Source organism: Nycticebus coucang, chromosome 7, assembly GCF_027406575.1.
Source record: "Nycticebus coucang isolate mNycCou1 chromosome 7, mNycCou1.pri, whole genome shotgun sequence".
Classification (NCBI taxonomy): Eukaryota; Metazoa; Chordata; class Mammalia; order Primates; family Lorisidae; genus Nycticebus; species Nycticebus coucang.
In genome coordinates, this window is record NC_069786.1 from 690401 (window position 1) to 708843 (window position 18443).

The 18443-nt window shown below is 45.4% G+C and overlaps 2 protein-coding genes across 2 annotated transcripts in view; one reads left to right on the forward strand and one right to left on the reverse strand.

The window, feature by feature from the left end:
- Positions 1–1716, forward strand: part of DEFB1 (defensin beta 1) — a 229237-nt gene extending 227521 nt beyond the window's left edge. The window contains exon 3 of the transcript XR_008381141.1: positions 1692–1716. The gene's annotated coding sequence lies outside the window, so the exon portion shown is untranslated. The remainder of the gene's footprint in view (positions 1–1691) is intronic.
- MCPH1 (microcephalin 1) overlaps positions 1–18443 on the reverse strand; it is a 219724-nt gene that overhangs the window by 27236 nt on the left and 174045 nt on the right. The gene's annotated exons all lie outside the window — the stretch shown is intronic.

Here is an 18443-nt window from a genome sequence, read left to right on the forward strand (position 1 = left end):
GGGTGTGACAGAAGTGCAAGGTGGGAAAGGAGGCATCAACCTTCCCAGGCTAATTCATTTGCTGAGTGGGTCCTTCTGACTCCATGGAGCACTGGAGGGAGTCATACTCAAGCTGCCAGCAGACCCCTGCTATATAGTTGATGGAGACTTTTTGAACTCTGCCACTTGAGACTAGGTGCTGACTGGGACAATTGATTTTGAACTCTTGAACTGGGCTAATCACCCGAGGACTACCCAAAGTAATACCCTGGATGTGTGGTTGTGGGAAGGTTTGATTTTCCTTTTCCAGTTGTTGCCTGTGTGGGGGTGGGGTGACTTAATTACTGGTATTTCTCCACAGCTGAAACTTCAACCCAGAGTAACTGATTCACTAGGATTGGACAGACCAGCTGAAAATAAGACAGAGCCACTTAGCCCCACCACACCAAGCAGGTCCCTGTGTTTCAGGCCTGAGCACTGTATAGGTCCTTTGTAAAGCTCTAGGGGAAAAGGTACAGATACCGGTACCAGCTCTTGGGCAAAGGGCCGGTTAATCAATGTTCCAGGAGCCCCCAACTCAACTTTACCTTATCTGCTCATCTAGCCAAATGGTATAAATAATCATGGGGCGGAATCAGCAGAAAAACTCTGGTAACATGAATAACTAGAGTAGATCAAGGAAAGACATGGCAGACACAACAGAAGATCCTATTCAAAAACAGATGGCTGAGATGTCAGAAATCAAATTCAGAATTTAGATTGCAAATAAGATTAATAGAATGGAGGTAAAGTCAGAATTAGAAATTCAAGGAGTGGATGGCGCCTGTGGCTCAAGGAGTAGGGCGCCGGTCCCATATGCCGGAGGTGGCGGGTTCAAGCCCAGCCCCGGCCAAAAACCACAAAAAAAAAGAAATTCAAGGAGCATTTCAAAAGTTGTCTTGAGAATTCAATGAATTCAAAGACAAAATCACTAAAGATTTTGACACATTGAGACAAGAACTTGCAGCTCTCAAAGATCTGAGAAATATAGTAGAATCCCTCAGTAACAGAATGGAGCATGCAGAAGAAAGGATTTCTAACATTGAAGACAAAGCTTTTGAACACTCCCAAATGCTCAAAGAGGAAGATAAGTGGAGAGGAAAAGCGGATAATTCTCTTACAGAGCTCTGGGATAATTCGAAGAAAACTAATATTTGCCTTATAGGAATTCCTGAAGGTGACAAGGTTGCTTCGAAAGGCACACATGCTCTACTTCATGAGATAATGAAAGGGAACTTCCCAGATATGCCAAGAGATTCTGATATTCAGATAGCAGTTTCAGAACCTCAGCATGACTCAACCCAAATAAGGCATCTCCCAGGAACATTATAATTAACTTCACCAAAGTTAATATGAAGGAGAAAATTCTGCAAGCAGTCAAACGTAAGAAAACCATAACCTAGAAGGGGAAGAATATTAGAATGACAGCAGATACCTCTGCTGAAACCTTTCAAGCTAGAAGAGCATGGTCATAAACTTTTAATCTCCTAAAACAAAATAACTTTTTTTTTTGTAGAGACAGAGTCTCACTTTACTGCCCTCGGTAGAGTGCCATGGTGTCACACAGCTCACAGCAACTTCCAGCTCTTGGGCTTATGTGATTCTCTTGCCTCGGCCTCCCGAGCAGCTGGGACTACAGGCACCCACCACGCCTGGCTATTTTTTTGTTGCAGTTTGGCTGGGGCTAGGTTTGAACCTACCACCCTCGGTATATGTGGCCGGCGCCCTACACACTGAGCCACAGGCGCTAGCCTGAAACAAAATAACTTTCAACCCAGGAACCTGTATCCAGCTAAAGTGAGTTTCATTTATGATGGAGAAATTAAATACTTTAGTGGCATTGACATGTTGAAGAAATTTGCCATAACTAAACCATCTCTCCAGGATATTCTCAGACCTATCCTCCATAATGACCAGCACAATCCTCTACCACAAAAGTAAACTCACTCAGAAACTTTTGATCAAATTCCAACTTCCACAGTGGCAAAAGGATTAAAAATGTCCTCTGGACTTTCAAAAAACTTGATACCCAAAATTCTACCAGGCTTATCAATATTTATAATTAATGAGAATGGCTTAAATTGCTCTCTAAAGAGGCACAGGTTGGCTGACCGGATACAAAAACTCAGGCCAGATATCTGCTGCATACAAGAATCTTATCTTACCTTAAAAGATAAATATAGATCCAGGGTGAAGAGATGGTCATCTATATTTCAGGCAAATGGAAATCAGAAAAAAGCAGGTGTTGCAATTTTATTCCCAGATACAAGGCTTTAAACCAACACAAGTAAGCAAAATAAGGATGGTCACTTCATATTTGTTAAGGGTAACACTCAACATGATGAGATTTCACATTATTAACATTTATGCACCCAACCAGAATGTACCTCAATTTATAAGACATAAGGCAATTTACAAGACTCTAAGAGACATGAGCAACTTAATTTCCTCCTGTACCATAATAGTCAGAGATGTTAACACTCTATTGGCAGTGTTGGATAGATCCTCCAATAAGAAGCTAAGCAATGAAATTTTAGACTTAAACTTAACCATTCAACAATTGGACTTAACAGACATCCACAGAACACTTCATCGTATCAGAACTGAATACACATTCTTCTCATCAGCCCATGAAACATCCTTCAAAATTGATCACATCTTAGGTCACAAGTCTAACCTCAGCAAATTTAAAGGAATAGAAATTATTCCTTGCATCTTTTTGGACCATCATGGAATAAAAGTTGAACATAGTAATAACAGGAATCTGCATACTCATACCAAAACATGGAAAGTAAAAACCTTATGCAGAACAATAGTTGGGTCACAGACGAGATTTAAAAAGGAAATGACCAAATTTTCTGAACAAAATGATAATGAATACATGAATTATCAGAACCTCTGGAATACTGCAAAGGCAGTCCTAAGAGGGAAATTTATAGCACTGCAAGCCTTCCTCAAGAGAACAGAAAGAGAGGAAGTTAAAAATTTAATGGGACATCTCAAGCAACTGGAAAAGGAAGAACATTCCAATCACAAACCCAGCAGAAGAAAAGAAATAATCAAAATTAGAGCAGAATTAAATGAAATTGAAAACAAAAGCAACATACAACAGATCAATAAATCCAAAAGTTGGTCTTTTGAAAAGGTCAATAAAATAGATAAACCTTTGGCTAACCTAACCAGGAAAAAAAGAGTAAAATCTCTAATTTCATTGATCAGAAATGGTAAAGATGAAATAACAACAGACTCTTCAGAAATTCAAAAAAATTCTTAATGAATATTACAAGAAATTCTATTCTCAGAAATACAAAAATTTGAAGGGAATAGACCAATACTTGGAAGCACGCCACCTTCTTAGACTTAGCCAGAATGAAGTGGAAATGTTGAACAGGCCTATATCAAGTTCTGAAATAGCATCAACTATACAAAATCTCCCTAAAAAGAAAAGCCCAGGACCAGATGGCTTCACATCAGAATTCTACCAAACCTTTAAAGTGGAACTAGTACCTATATTACTCAACCTTTTCCAAAATATAGAAAAGGAAGGAATACTACCCAACACATTCTATGAAGCAAACATCACCTTGATTTCCAAAACAGGAAAAGACCCAACAAGAAAGGAAAATTATAGACCAATATCATTAATGAATATTTATGCAAAAATGTTCAACAAGATCCTAACAAACAGAATCCAACAACACATCAAACAAATCATACATCATGACCAAGTGGGTTTTATCCCAGGGTCTCAAGGCTGGTTCAATATATGTAAATCTATAAATATAATTCAGTACATAAACAAATTAAAAAACAAAGACCGTATGATTCTCTCAATTGATGCAGAAAAAGCTTTTGATAATATCCAGCATCCTTTCATGATCACAACACTTAAGAAAATGGGTATACAAGGGACATTTCTTAAACTGATAGAGGCCATCAATAGCAATCCCACAGTCAATATCATATTGAATGGAGTTAAATTGAAATCATTTCCACTCAGATCAGGAACCAAAGTTGCCCATTTTCTGCACTGCTTTTTAACATTGTAATGGAAGTTTTAGCCATCGCAATTAGGGAAGAAAAGGCAATCAAGGGTATCCACATAGGGTCAGAAGAGATCAAACTTTCACTCTTCGCAGATGATATGATTGTATATCTGGAAAACACCAGGGATTCTACTATAAAACTCTTAGGGTTCCAGCAGGCTCACTGAAGCAGGGGAGAGCTGTAACCCTCATTCCACTTGACCCCAAGGCATGGTATGAGGGAGGGAGAAGAGGAGAGAAGAGGAGAAGGGCAGAATAACGTGCCCCTGCCAGGGGCTTCAGGTCCCCTGTGACTGCTGGCTGCCTGGCGGAACCAGTGCTCTCAGCCCCCTCCCTCCCCACAGGAGAAATATCTGCTCATCCTTTTGTGGATGAAAAACTCATGTTTTCATTCATTTGAGGATCAGGCTACGTTCTGAGTACAGAAATAAAAAAATAGAGTCTTTACTTCTCTGGGACCTTCCAGAGTTATAGTACAAAAAGACACCTCACTTCATGGTCAGGAGAACAAGAGCCTGGGCGAGTGTGGGCGGTTAGGGAGGGTGTGATGGGCAGCACCAGAGCTGGGGTCCTGAGGAGACAGACGTCTGCTTGAGCACCTTCAAGTGTCTGGAAGCCCATGGCATGCTGGAACAAGTAGCCCAGGGTACCGGGGAGTTAGGGAGGGAGTAAGGGATCGGCAGGTGACAGCAGAAGCAAGAGCTAAAGCATTTAGGTGAGTACCACGTGACAAAAGGGAACAGTGGGTCCCAGAGCAACCATGGCCATGGCACAGTGAAGATAGCGGGGCCAGGTCATGAAACCTGTGCAGGAAATTACTCTGCAGATAACACGGAGGACAGACGCAGGGACCAAGATCAGAATGAGGAAGGCCCAAAGGACAGGCGGAGAGGGCCAGGGACAGAGGGCAGGCCAGCCAAGAGTGGGCAGAGAGCTAAGGCAGTCGCCAAGTGAAGCGTGAGACCCAGGTGAGGGCCCAGGAAGTGCAGTGTGTGAGACGGCTCATGGGAAAGGGCAGGTCCTGGTGTTGGAAGAGCACAGGTGGACAGAAAGAGGGACAGTGACCCCAGGGCAGACCTCAGAAGACGGGCAGCAGCACTGACAGCATGTGGGGGAAAAGGGGCTCCAGGCAGGTCTACAACCGGACTCCAGGGAATGCACTGGCCAAGCCAGGGAGCTGAATCTGATGGAGCAACTGGTCACCAAGTTGCAAGTGTGATGTTGTGACGCTGTGATATAATAGAACAGCAAATATACATCTGGTCTCTGTCTCTGGCTACCCCACTAAAGCCCTTAGAATTCCCTGAATTGGGGGTGAGAGGTGCATCCTCTGTCACCAATGACAGGCCCCTTTCAGCCTCACCTGAGCTTATGTCAACAAGGCAACTCCTGGAGCTGGGGGCTGGTCCCAGGGGAAGTACTTGGGTCACCCACTGCGTTGGGGGAAGGAGTGGTGGTTGTTGGAGCTTTCAGCCCCACCCTAACCTCCAGGGCTTAGTCAGCACTGACCATCAATCTCGCCTACATAATGAAGCTCCAGTAAAAACCCTGACTTACGGCTAGGGCTCCTGGGTTGGTGAACCCTTGAGGTGCAGGGGAGTGGCACCCAGAGAAGCAGGAAGCTCTGTATCCCACTCCCCATGGCTGGGCAGTGTACCTCTTCTTTTGGGTTTGTGACAAACTGATAAATGTAAGTAGAATGTCTGAGTTCTGTGAGCTGTTCTAACCAATTATCACATCTGGGGGTGGCTGTGGTGGGAATGCCTTGCTATGCTGGTCACTCAGAGTCTAATGTGAGGCCTGGGGCATGCACCTGGCCCCTGGGGCGGGGGCCGTTTTGTGGGATCTGACTCTAAGTCCAGGTTGATAGTGTCGGGACAGAAGAGAACTGTAAGACATCCATCAGAGAAGCGGAGACCAGTTTGTTTGGTGTGGAAAACCCCCTAAGCTTGGTGTCCTGTGTGTACAGGAAAAACAGGAGCTTCTCCCCTTTTAGGGCACACTTCTGCAGCCTGCAGCTGGAGAGGGCAGGGAGTAATCCAAACAGAAGCAACAGCCAGAGGAAGGTGGATTCATTTTCTACTAAATTTGTACTTCAAGTTTCCAAGTTTGAATTTTGTAATTTGAAAACTATTAGTGAAACACCAAATTAGAATTTTGTAATTTGAAACACTGTTACTGAAACACTGTATAAAAGAACTAGAAAGGGATTTTGTTAAAAAAAAAAAAATCAACATCAGATGTGCTCAGTTTTGGGAAAATGGGCTGAAAGATACATAAAATAATCTCAGGATTGCATGAGGACAGATCTGCGGACTTCTGGCCTGGGAGACCCTGGGCTGTGGGAAAGGGAGTGGTAATAAACCCTAAATCCTTCCTCCTATTGGAAGTGTTTTGGGGTCAGCTCTTTCTGAGCTGAATGATGCTGGAGTTTTTCATTGTGGGGAAGAAGAAAGCCTGAAGACAGCAAGCTAAAAAGGAAGAAGCTATTTCTTCCCCTGTCTCTGGACAATTTTGTCATTGCTGAGAGAAAAGAGACTTGAGGAAGATCATGGCTATGAGCAGAACAGGAAAGACAGGAAGGATTGGAATGAAATGAGAGCTGATCCAAAACTCTGGGAGGGTGGGAAAAAAAAGTGAGATTGAAGTTACCAAAGAGTATCCTTATCAGTAGCCAAGAACATGGTTTGAAAAGCTTAACAAAAAGTTAAATGTCATAAATGAAGACACCTGCTTGTAACTTAGAATTTCTTTGTTTAATGTCACTGTGAGTAGCATCCCCGAACTGTGCGCCTGGTGGCCTCATGGGACTCACTCTACACTGTGATCTATCTGTTTGTTTTCCTATTAACATGTTTTAAGTTACTTATCAATAAGAAAACATCACACAAGAAAGAAAATTCAGGCCTGGTGCAATGGCTGACCCTGTAATCTCAGCACAGAAGATCCCTTGAGCTCAGAAGTTCAAGACCAGCTAGAGCAAGAGTGAGACCCTGTCTATACTAAACATGGAAAAAGTCAGGCATGGTGGTGCCTGTAGTCCCAGCTACTTGGGAGGCTGAGGCAGGAGGATGACTTAAGCCCAGGAGTTTGAGGTTTGAGCTATGACACCATTGCTCTCTAGCCTGGGTGACAGAGCAAGACTTGGTCTCAAAAAAAAAAAAAAAAAAAGGAAGTTTATATAACACATGCTTTAAAGCTGCTCATTTATAAAGGAATACTTTGGCAGTAAAAGGCATTATTCTGGTCCAACTGTTTCATTTGACTGATAAGCAACTGAGGTCTAGAGAGTTATGGGCACAAGGCCACACAGTGAGTAAAATGAAGTGTCCGAGACACAGGGATCCAGAGCTTCTGTGAGAGTCCTGGGCCACATTCCTACATAGCCGGGGTGGGGGGAGCAGTGTGGGTGCAGGGCAGGAGGACCTGTGGACAAAATGTGGGTGTCCCTCCAGTCAATACCTCCTATCCCTCCACCCCGTCTGCTTGCTGCAGCAGGAGCAGACACAGGCTGCCTTGGATGGCAGGAGAGTGACTGGACAGGGACAGGGCCCCTGAGGTGCTCAGTGACTGGTGACAGGGACAGGGCCTCTGAGGTGCTCAGCGACTGGTGACGGGGACAGAGCCTCTGAGGTGCTCAGCGACTGGTGATGGGGACAGTGCTTCTGAGGTGTTCAGCGACTGGAGATGGGACAGAGCCTCCGAGGTGCTCAGCATGGCGGCTGCAGGAGATGCCACCACCCCGACCAACTTCTCATTGCTGAGGATGCGGCCCCGGTGTACCTGGCTTCTTCCTCCACCCTCCCCTCTGCCCTGCCCATCTTCCCCACCTGCCAGCAGGTCCCAGGAGCTCCTCACAGTACCCCTTCCTCCACTAAGCCCCTCCTGGCCAGTCTGGTCCATGCCCACTTATCTCTCTCCCTCCTACTAAGGGACCAACATTCCTTGTCTCCATCTTTAACGGGGCCTTCCTGAGCTGCCTGCCTGTCATCCAAGGATGACACCTGGCACTCTACATTTGATGTGGCTAAAGGTCAGCCATGCTGGCCAATCCCCCCCTGGCCCCATCGGGTAACAGTTGACAGTCATTACAGCCCCCGTGTCCTGGCACCTCTAAGCAGTTCCTACCAACTGGCTTACAAAATCCTTGAGATAACCTTACCACAGGTTGTTATTTCCAGTGTACTGATGAAAATAAGGCACATGGGGGTTAACCTGCACATGAGGTCTCGTAATTAGGAGACTGAATTTCAATCCAGGCAAGTCGCAGAGCTCTGCTGCCCTTGGAACCTCAGTGACTGGAACCAGCCAGCCAGTGACTCAGTTCTGGAGTCTCTCTTCTTTTGGACACAGAGTCTAACTATGTTGCCATGGGTAGAGTGCCGTGGCATCACAGCTCACAGCAACCTCCAACTCTCTTGGGCTTTAGTGATTCTCTTGCCTCAGTCTTCCAAGTAGCTGGGACTAAAGGCACTTGCCACAATGCCCAGCTATTTTCTTGTTGCAGTTGTCGTTGTTTAGCTGGCCTGGGCCAGGCTGAACCTGCCAGTCTTGGTGCATGTGGCTGGCGCTGTAACCACTGTGCTACAGGCGCTGAGCCAGAGTCTCTCTTGACACCTTTCTACCTTCCCCTTCCATGTCTGATTCATCACCAAGACCTGTGGATTTATGTCCTAAATATCACTTGACTTCTGTCCACTTATCTTCCACTCCACTGTCACCACCCTGGGCAAGCTTCTGTAATTTCTTTTATGGGTTACTGAAGCAGCCTACGAGTGGGGCCTTACAACCAGAGCTTATGTGTGTTCGTTTCATGAGGTGAGGTATTGGGTACACACAGTAAAGTGTGGGAAGTACAGCACTTTCAAGTTTACAGTGTGAGACTTTTTTTTTTTTTTTGAGACAGAATTTCATTTTGTTGCCCTCGGCAGAGTGCCGTGCAGTCACAGCTCACAGCAACCTCAAACTCTTGGGCTCAAGCAATTCTCTTGCCTCAGCCTCTTAAGTAGCTGAGACTATAGGCACCCGCCACAACACTCTGCTAATTTTAGAGATGGGGGTCTCACTCTGGCTCAGACTGATCTCTAACTTGTGAGGGCAGGAAATCCACCTGCCTTGGCCTCCCAGAGTGCTGGGATTACAGGCGTGAGCCACTGCATCTGGCCAAATTGTAAGTTTTTGTACAGACACCCACCTGTGTGGGCACCGCTGCCATCCCATCAAGACATTGAGCATGTCCAGAACTATAGATGTTTCCCCCACGACCTCCCAGAGACAACTACTGCTCTGATCTATACCATCATTGAATAGCTTTGTCTGCCATGGAATTTTACACAAATGGAAGCATATGGTATGTATTCTTACACACCTGTGTGATGGTTAATTTTATACGAGGTTGGAGAATTAAGTTTGTGAACTCATCCTAGAAAAAAATGCCTCATACCTCTTTGCTGAACATCACTATAGTCACCTTTGAAGTACTCCCCTTGGGAAGCTATGCACCACGACAACTTACCTGGGGAGTTTTAAAAAATACCATAACAGGCTTGGCCTATAGCTCAGCGGCTCGGGTGCTGGCCACATACACCAGAGCTGGGGAGCTGGCGGGTTCGAACCCGGCCTGGGCCTGCCAAACAACAATGACAACTACAACAACAAAAAATAGCTGGGCGTTGTGGTGGGAGCCTGTAGTCCCAGCTACTTGGGAGGCTGAGAATCACTTAAGACCAAGAGTTTGAGGTTGCTGTGAGCTGTGACTCCACAGCACTCTATCAAGGGTGACAAAGTGAGACTCTGTCTCCAAAAAAAAACAAAAAAAAATCATAACAGGGCCCTCCAATTCCAAATTGGCTCTGTCTTACTATATACAGAGCCTATGTCCTTGACTGCACAATATGCTTCTTAAAATCCATGACCCCTGAACTCAAGAATGACCAGTAACCTCGAATTTGACAGTGTGACAGTTTTACAGCCACTAGCTCGTTGATATCAGTTCACTGACATCCGTTCAGGAGACCTGAGTATCTTCATTGGCAGAATTGAGGATATTCAGGTCTTCTACTCTAGAACCATCTTTTTGTTTCAGATAAGTCCAAATTCACTAAATTTCCATAGTCCAACTTTGAACTGGAGTTTTTGCAAATTCTTGGGATATGATTGATGAATATTGCATCTGGTGTCCCGCCTCTTCCTTCTGCCAGCTCTGTGACCTTGTTTTATACAACCTGGCTCAATCTCAGCTCCCTTAGAGCTGCCATGCAGAGGGCTGCATCCCGGAGCCGAGGCAGAGCTAATCTTTCATCCTGCTATTCCTGCCATCAAACACAGGCCCAACACTGCTGAACTCACAAGAGCTGGGTGTGGGGCTGCGCTAGGTGTTGCAGCGGCTCCCAAGGAAAACTACAGTGCCTCTGGTGAGTTAGAAACATGTGCACAATATCTAAAGAATTCTTCTACCATGCCCAAAGCGACAGCTGTTCAAGTAGAAAGTAGAGTCTAGACTACAGACAACTGACAGCAGCCACCTCAACCTGACTTCCCTCAGGCCTGCGCTCTATGGCTGGGTGGAGAGGGGCCTTTTGTCCCCATCCCAGCTCTTGCTGGAGAAAACTCAACTGCAACACATCTGCTTCTATTTAAGAGAACTGGAAGCAGAGAGGAGTTAACAGTCTGACAATGGAGAGGACAGCTCAAAGCCAGGAGACTCTGAAGACCAGTAAAAATGGTGCAAATGACTTAGAGAATCCTTCTGGCTCTTGGCAAGTAAAGGCCTTAGGCAAAAACATGTGTTGTCAAGCATGGGAGTATGGTTTAAATAATTTGTCTTGATTTTTAATACCACAATGCTTTAGAATGTTTCAGAAATAAAAGTTGAGAGAGATGCCAAAGAACTAATCTAGAAAAAATAAACAAACCAGGTGAGGACAGAGGAGGGGTGTGTTAAGGCATCCCTTGACTGCTGTCACCATGCTGGTTTCCTTAGCAACGTGAGGGTGACACTGCCGTAGGAGATACCTTGGGGACAAGAGACTGGGGAAGGGGTTTATCATCATTTAACATCACTCGTCTTTCACGTAAGAGTATGTAACGAGAACACTGGCATCACGGCATAGCAGTCTCCGCACCCGGGGTGCACTACTTCTATAAATAACCTCAGGAGAAGCTGCTGCTCAGATGGCGCCGAGATGCTCGCTCCTACTAATATTGACTGTGACTTCTAAGGTGCTTCAGCACGGAGACCAGAACGAGACCTATCCTCAATAAGCTGGTGCACCGGCCTGCATCCAGACAGTGTTGTGGGCCAGGGCCGGAGACCTAGCGTCCCGGCTCCGAGGAGGTCCTGAGTTGGGGCCAGAGACATGCCGTCCCCGGACCCCCACAAGTGGCACCCCAGATGGGACCCGACACACTGCTTTGGTGATGGGACTCTCAGCAAAAAGTCCCAATACAAGCCGTAAACGGTGGCTCATGCCTGTAATCCCAGCACTCTGGGAGGTCGAGGATAGCTCACAAGTTTGAGACCAGCCTGAGCAAGAGCAAGATCCCATCTTTGGGATCCCACAAAGCCAGGTGTTGTGGTGGGTGCCTATAGTCCCAGCTACTTGGGAGGCTGAGGCAGGAGAATCACTTAAGCCCAAGAGTTTGAGGTTTCTGTGAGCTGTGATGCTGTTGCGGGAAGATGATGCCCCACGGAGAGAAAGAGCACCCAAACACCATGTTTATAAGAGGAAGGGCTTCATTTACTGGTCAGGAGCTTATGGCATAGAAATTCCAAATGGCCTTGCTCCCTGACTGGCTTGGTCTTTCCCTTTTTATTGACAGTCAAAAAGTTCCACCCCACAGGTACCCTTCTCATTGGCCAGTTTGAATCAAGCGGGAGATGCTATTCCAGCCCCTACAGAACTAACTACAGGATTTCACAGAACTTGGAGTTCCAGGAAGTTAGGTTTACAAATTCCCAAGAGCTGAGTTACCATGGAGAGGACCCTGCAGGTGTATCCTTGATAGGTGAGAAGACCTGTCCTCCTAGACCTCATCCTTCTCAGGTATCCTCTCTCAATTGCACAGCACTCTACCAAGGGTGACAAAATGACACTCTGTCTCAAAATATATATATAACAGTCCTCATATTGCCAGACGGGATGGCAGGAAAGGCCTGGGAATGAGAAAAGGCTCACTCTCCTCAGACGTCTTATTTTATGCAAAAAGTGAAAACAAGTGCATAAGGAGAATCATTCCCAGTTTAACTTTTCCACAAGTTACATACAAATGGGACTTGCTGTTCTCCATGACAAACCGTAAGTTAAACAAAGGCAGAATGCACTTTTTCCTTACTTTTGCTGAATGCTATTCAACCAACATTGAAACTCAGTGTGTGCCAAACTTGGATTTTTTTAAAGTGTCATCTGAGTTTGTTTTTAAGGCTACATAAGTGATGGGAACATAATTGTCTTGGGAATCCACAAATAACTTTTTAAAAAGTCATAAATCTGGATTTCATGCCTCATAGTTTTCAACAACTGCGAGGAACATGTCAAAAGTTGAACATGGCAGGTTCCTTTTCTCTCCGGTGCTATAAAGGCTGACTGCCCCAGGGCCTTTCCATATGCTTCAGTGGTAACCACACAAACTGTTCAGCCGTGATTCGTTCTGAATTACCTTTGATAACTTTTAAGTCTCATTTTTCAAAAATCATTATAACATAACATAGGGAAATAACTCTTTGGTTTTACAGAAACTTTTATTTGATACTTTAAAAACTGTCTGGTAGATGGCAAGAAATTAGCAAACCTTATAAAAATACGAGAGAAGGTAATAATGTAATTCAAAGTTGAAAATCTTGGAAAGTGCTGTGTCCCAACAACCCTACCGAGTTTTCTGGGCTTTCACTCTTCAGAGGGTCAGTTCTGCTGCTGGCACCTTAGACTCACTAGGGGAACTGCTGAAATGCTGCTGCAGGGGCCTCACCCCACACAAATTAAGTTGGGGGGGAGCGCATTGCAGATTTTTAAAGCTCTCCAGGTGAATATAATAGGCTGCCCAGGCTGAGAGAGAATTAGAAGAGTGGTTCTCAAACTGACTGGTACTGCAGTCACCTGGAGAGTTTAAAAAAAAAATGCCAGTAACAGGGGCTCCCAATTCCAAACATTCTTAGTTAATTAAAGAAGGTGTAGCCAGAGTAGCTGGAGTTACAAAAATCTCCTCAGGCTATTCTAAGGGGAATGAATCAAATTAGAATTAGAGTCAAAGAAGCCCAGCAGAGTAGGCTGGTGTGGCAGAGCCGGCTTGTGGTGGCCAGGGCTGTGTGTAGTTTTGACAGCCGTGAACTTAGAAAACACCTGTAACTAAGCATTTACCTACCAAAGGGCACAGCCCTGACCCATCTACCAAAGAAGAATAAAAAACTTGAAAGAGGGCGGCGCCTGTGGCTCAGCGGGTAGGGTGCCAGCCCCATATGCCGAGGGTGGTGGGTTCAAACCCAGCCCTGGCCAAACTGCAACAATAACAAAAATAGCTGGGCATTGTGGCGGGTGCCTGTAGTCCCAGCTACTTGGGAGGCTGAGTCAAGAGAATTGCCTAAGCCCAAGGATTTGGAGGTTGCTGTGAGCTGTGTGATGCCACGGCACTCTACCGAGGGCAATAAGGTGAGACTCTGTCTCTACAAAAAACAAACAAACAAAAAAAAAACTTGAAAGACCAGGAAAAAATCATGAAAACAAATGAGTTCAGCTAGTGCAATTTCAATTCTAAAACAAATTAGCCATGCCAGTAAATACGAGCTTTCTGTTTATATGAATTCTGCGGTTCTCACAGTATTACTCTTTCAGACTATTTTTAGGTCACCACCTGTCTTTCTGCTCCTATTTATCTACAGGTGAAACTTGACTCAGTCCAGCTGCCAGCAGCAGGTGATATTTGGCGGTATGGCTGAGCAGCAGCTATCTGGAAGGCCTGACTGTGCCAGGCCCCAAAAAGGGGCTATTGCTCCACTTCGGTGCAGGTCAGCTTCTGCCTGTCCTAACTGGCCTGCCCTCCAGTTCTACTGAGGCCAGAATCCTGCATTGGGCTCCAGCCCCTCTTTACTGAGACTGAATGAGACTAGTATTCAAATGGTTGGCCTGGACTTGCTGGGCTCCACCAGCTTTTTGCAGATGAATGGGTGGCCTTCTTGCCAAGCACATCCTGGGCTTGAGGAAAGATTTCTTTCCTCACCCATTGCTAGGCTCATGGCTGAGGCCCCTTCCTACAACAAAAGACAAACAAGAGAATAGCATGCGAGTGTATTTAATGAAAGCTTTACGCGACACAGGAGCCTTTGTAAGGAAAGGAAGACCAGAAGAAACAAGGAGTGTGTATTTTTTACACTTAGGTTTGATGAAGAGATGGATAGATTTAAGATTGAACAGAGGCCATGTTTGTTCAGTCTTTTCTCTGTGCTTCTGTGTCTTCAGAGACAAGAACATTCCTTTTCTCTGGGAACCACTCAGATGACCCACTCATCTGGCGAGGGAGAGGGCCATGTGAGAGTGGCTTTCTGCTCTGCCGTGTCCCTGATGCTAAGGAGCCATATTGGAAGTTGGCGTGTCCTGAACCCCATCAGACTCTGCGTTTCCTACAGCCGCTGGTCCATCGTTTTGGCCGCCAGACTTTCTCGAAAGCATCCTGCCCCCCACACCCCCATGCTCCACTCAGCAGGGCACAGGTCCTGAGGAGGGTGGGGCGGGAAGCAGCACTTCCCCTCCCTCCTTCCTTGGGTTGATCAGGTTACTGCCCTGGCTGAAGCCGCAGGACCTAGGGAAGTTCCCTCCAACTAGGGCAGGGACCTTGTTTTAATAGAAAATGACCACACACCTAATGTAGGTCAAGTTTTTTAATAAAGCTTTTATTCCAGGGCATATTTTGCCTCAAGATAAATAAAACCCAACAGTGAATTTTCCGCTTGGAATTGGGATGAATTATATTGGATTTCTTAAAAGCTTCCCCCCCCCTTTTGAGAGTTGCTAGATATTTTAAATATATTATTCTAAGTATAAGTAAATGGAAACTTTATCATTTCAAAGTATCAAGAATTTGTTTTTCCTTATACTTTTAATCAGGTATGTTTTTCAAAGCATGCAAAAAGTACTCCCAGAATCTTGTAATACTTTTGGACACAGCAATTTATTACCTGCCTGTAGGAGCTTTGGACTTAACAGAATGAGGCCCTGAGTCTAAAAAAACAAACAAATAAAAATCAAACTGAATAAAACAAGTTAGTTGAATACTGATTTTTGTTTTTTTTTAGAGATAGAGTCTCACTTTGTCACCCTTGGTAGAATGCTGTGACGTCACAGCTCACAGCAACCTCCAGCTCTTGGGCTTAGGCGATTCTCTTGCCTCAGCCTCCTGAGTAGCTGGGACCACAGGAGCCTGCCACAACGCCCGGCTGTTTTTTTTTTTTTTTGGTTGCAGTTTGGCCGGGGTCGGATTTGAACCCGCCACCCTCAGAATATGGGGCTGGCGCTCTACTCACTGAGCCACAGGCACCGCCCTTGAATACTGATTTTTTAATCTTGTAAATGTTTCTGATATTTTTGCCAAACTAAATATTATAAAAAGCACATTTATTTTCATGGAAATCAGATCCCATAGTGGGCCTATTTTTTAATACAATATAGAATTTAGCATACAGAATATTGACTTAATGTGAAGTTCAAAGTATGCAAGTGACTAGTGATGGTTTCAGAGTTAGTTATCGACTAAGTTTCAGTTTGGATTTCTTAAAACCTTACACAACCTACTTTCTGATTATTTACTTGAAACCAGGGTTAGCCTTATGAATAAATGAAGCCTGCATAATTTACTGCAGGTGGGAAAGGTACTGTCATTCCCCAAGTCCCCACTGCACACTTTCTTCAACATTAGTTATATCTTAAAATGCAAATACCCCCAGGAAGGCTACGCTATGAACACCCTCCAGGCTTAGGCCCATTTCCTGGCAATGTGTCTGTGGGTGGCTTTAAAAAAAAATTTTTTTTTTAAGTCCTGAGCAAACTGATATTCTTGTGTTCCAGAGTGTTTAGCTTTTAAAATCAACTTTACTGAGGTATAATGTACAATTAATAAAATGTACAAAGTTCGATGATTTTGAAAAATTCAGGTAATAACATCTCAATCAAAATGTAGAATACTTTCATCACCCCACAAGTTCACTCCTGTTCCTTTGCATTCAATTATTACCCCATCCCCAGACAACCACCCACGAGAAAGCTGAAAACAAGACAGAGCTAGGCCTTTTGGAAACTCTGGCTGTTAATGGGGCCATGGAAATAAGCACATTCCTACAGGCCTTGAGACTGCTCAGAAATGGATGTTTACTAAAGGGAGTCAGGCGGTCAGCACTTATCACCCTCTGATCTTCCTTTTGTTTTTCTAATTTAGCCTGGACTCATTCTTAGGGAAACTGAGAACATAGGCTGCAGACTAATGTGGGGAAAACAGCATTACGTGCAAGCAAGCAATGATGTCAGAGAACTGATCCTTGAATTTGCAGCAAGCTGCCCAATCCAGAGGTGCACACATGCATGTGCTCGTGCACACACACAGACAGAGACACATACACACACACAGACACACAGAGACCCATACACACATATACACAGACACACAGAGACACACAGACATACTGACACACACAGACACACACAGACAGACACACAGAGACCCATACACACAGACATACAGACACACACAGACACACAGTCACAGACACAGACACACAGAGACCCATACACAGACACACACAGACACACAGTCACAGACACAGACACACAGAGACCCATACACAGACACACAGTCACAGACACAGACACACAGACACAGACACAGACACAGACACAGACACATAGAGACCCATACACACAGACATACAGACACACACAGACACACAGTCACAGACACAGACACACAGAGACCCATACACAGACACACAGTCACAGACACAGACACACAGTCACAGACACAGACACAGACACACAGATACACACAGACACACACAGACAGACACAGACACACAAAGACACACAGACACATTTTAATTTTTTCTTTTTCAAGACCACACATGTCAGGCTATATTTAGTTTACTGCTTCTCTTAAAATAGTCAACATGAAATAAAATCTGAAAACAAAAAGCAGATATGCCTCAGAAAGTGGGTAGAGGTCAGACCAGAAGCAGAATTAAAGAGTAAACCACGCAGAGTTGGGCCAAGAGGTGACTCAGAGGGAAGGAGATAAGATCTGCCCACAAATACCTGCAGGTGTAAACAACAGGCAACGCACAACCAGACCAGCCAACAACAAAGGCTGACCAGGAATTCAGCGTGTATTAAGGAAAGGAAATGAACCTCGAGGCAGGAGCCTTCCCACTTTGGGGCTCTCTGATTAAGACAGCACAGCCCCCCTTCTTCTGCGTCTGCCCCACAACCAGTCCTGGGGCCCTGGGTTCTCGCACACAGGGTTACAGCTGCTCTCCCTCCACTCTTAAGGGCCACTGCTGCGTGGGCTCCAGAGTTGTGTAGACACCTCTGGTTGCTCAACCACCATCACCGACCACCAATGAGACCTGTTTTCCAAAGATACCTTTACAAAGATAACTAAGACCTGGGAGGTGAAAGTCAGGGGAACCCTCTGCAGAGCATGCCACTGGCTGTGGCTGCAAGGCCTGTGGGGGAACGCTGGCCAGTCTTGGGGCTGCAGGGGCTTGGCTCTCCTTGGGGGGTTCCCAGGGGCAACCGGGCGGCGTTGTTTCCTAATGCCTTGTGATCTGTCTCCACAGGGTGCATTTACAACTTCAAGAGGCTGCACCAGAGCTGCAGGCTTTGTCAGGCAGAGCTTCCCCCAGGCCTGGACCATTTCTTGAATTGCCTCGGTACCTCTTGGATTGCTAGCTTATCCAAATAAGGTTAAAAGAAAAAAACCCTCATAAAAGTTCAATATTTTCATTTCATAGTAATACTGTTTTGTTCAGTGTTACTTAATCAATAAACAGAAGAATGTGACTGAAAGAAAGATTCCACTGAGGATGTGGAGCCATAGTTTTTGCTTCACCATGTGTAGCCCCTTGGTCAGCCTGGGAAGAGGAGCCATGGGGAGGGTGGAGCACGCTGCCCCAGCCTGGGGAGCATGGGCTGCACCCCACCCACAGTGGGGCACTCTTAAATATTTCTGAATTGGCAGGCTCCTGAATAACCAGAAGAGGTGTCACTGCTCCCCTCAGGAATGCCAGCTACGCCTCCAGCATGTTGAACAAAGGGCTAGAGATGGCAGAGCTGAGAAGGCCTGGGGACTTGGCTCCCCGATGCCCTTCTGTGGCTCCTTTCTGAGCTCCACCAGGAGCAGCAC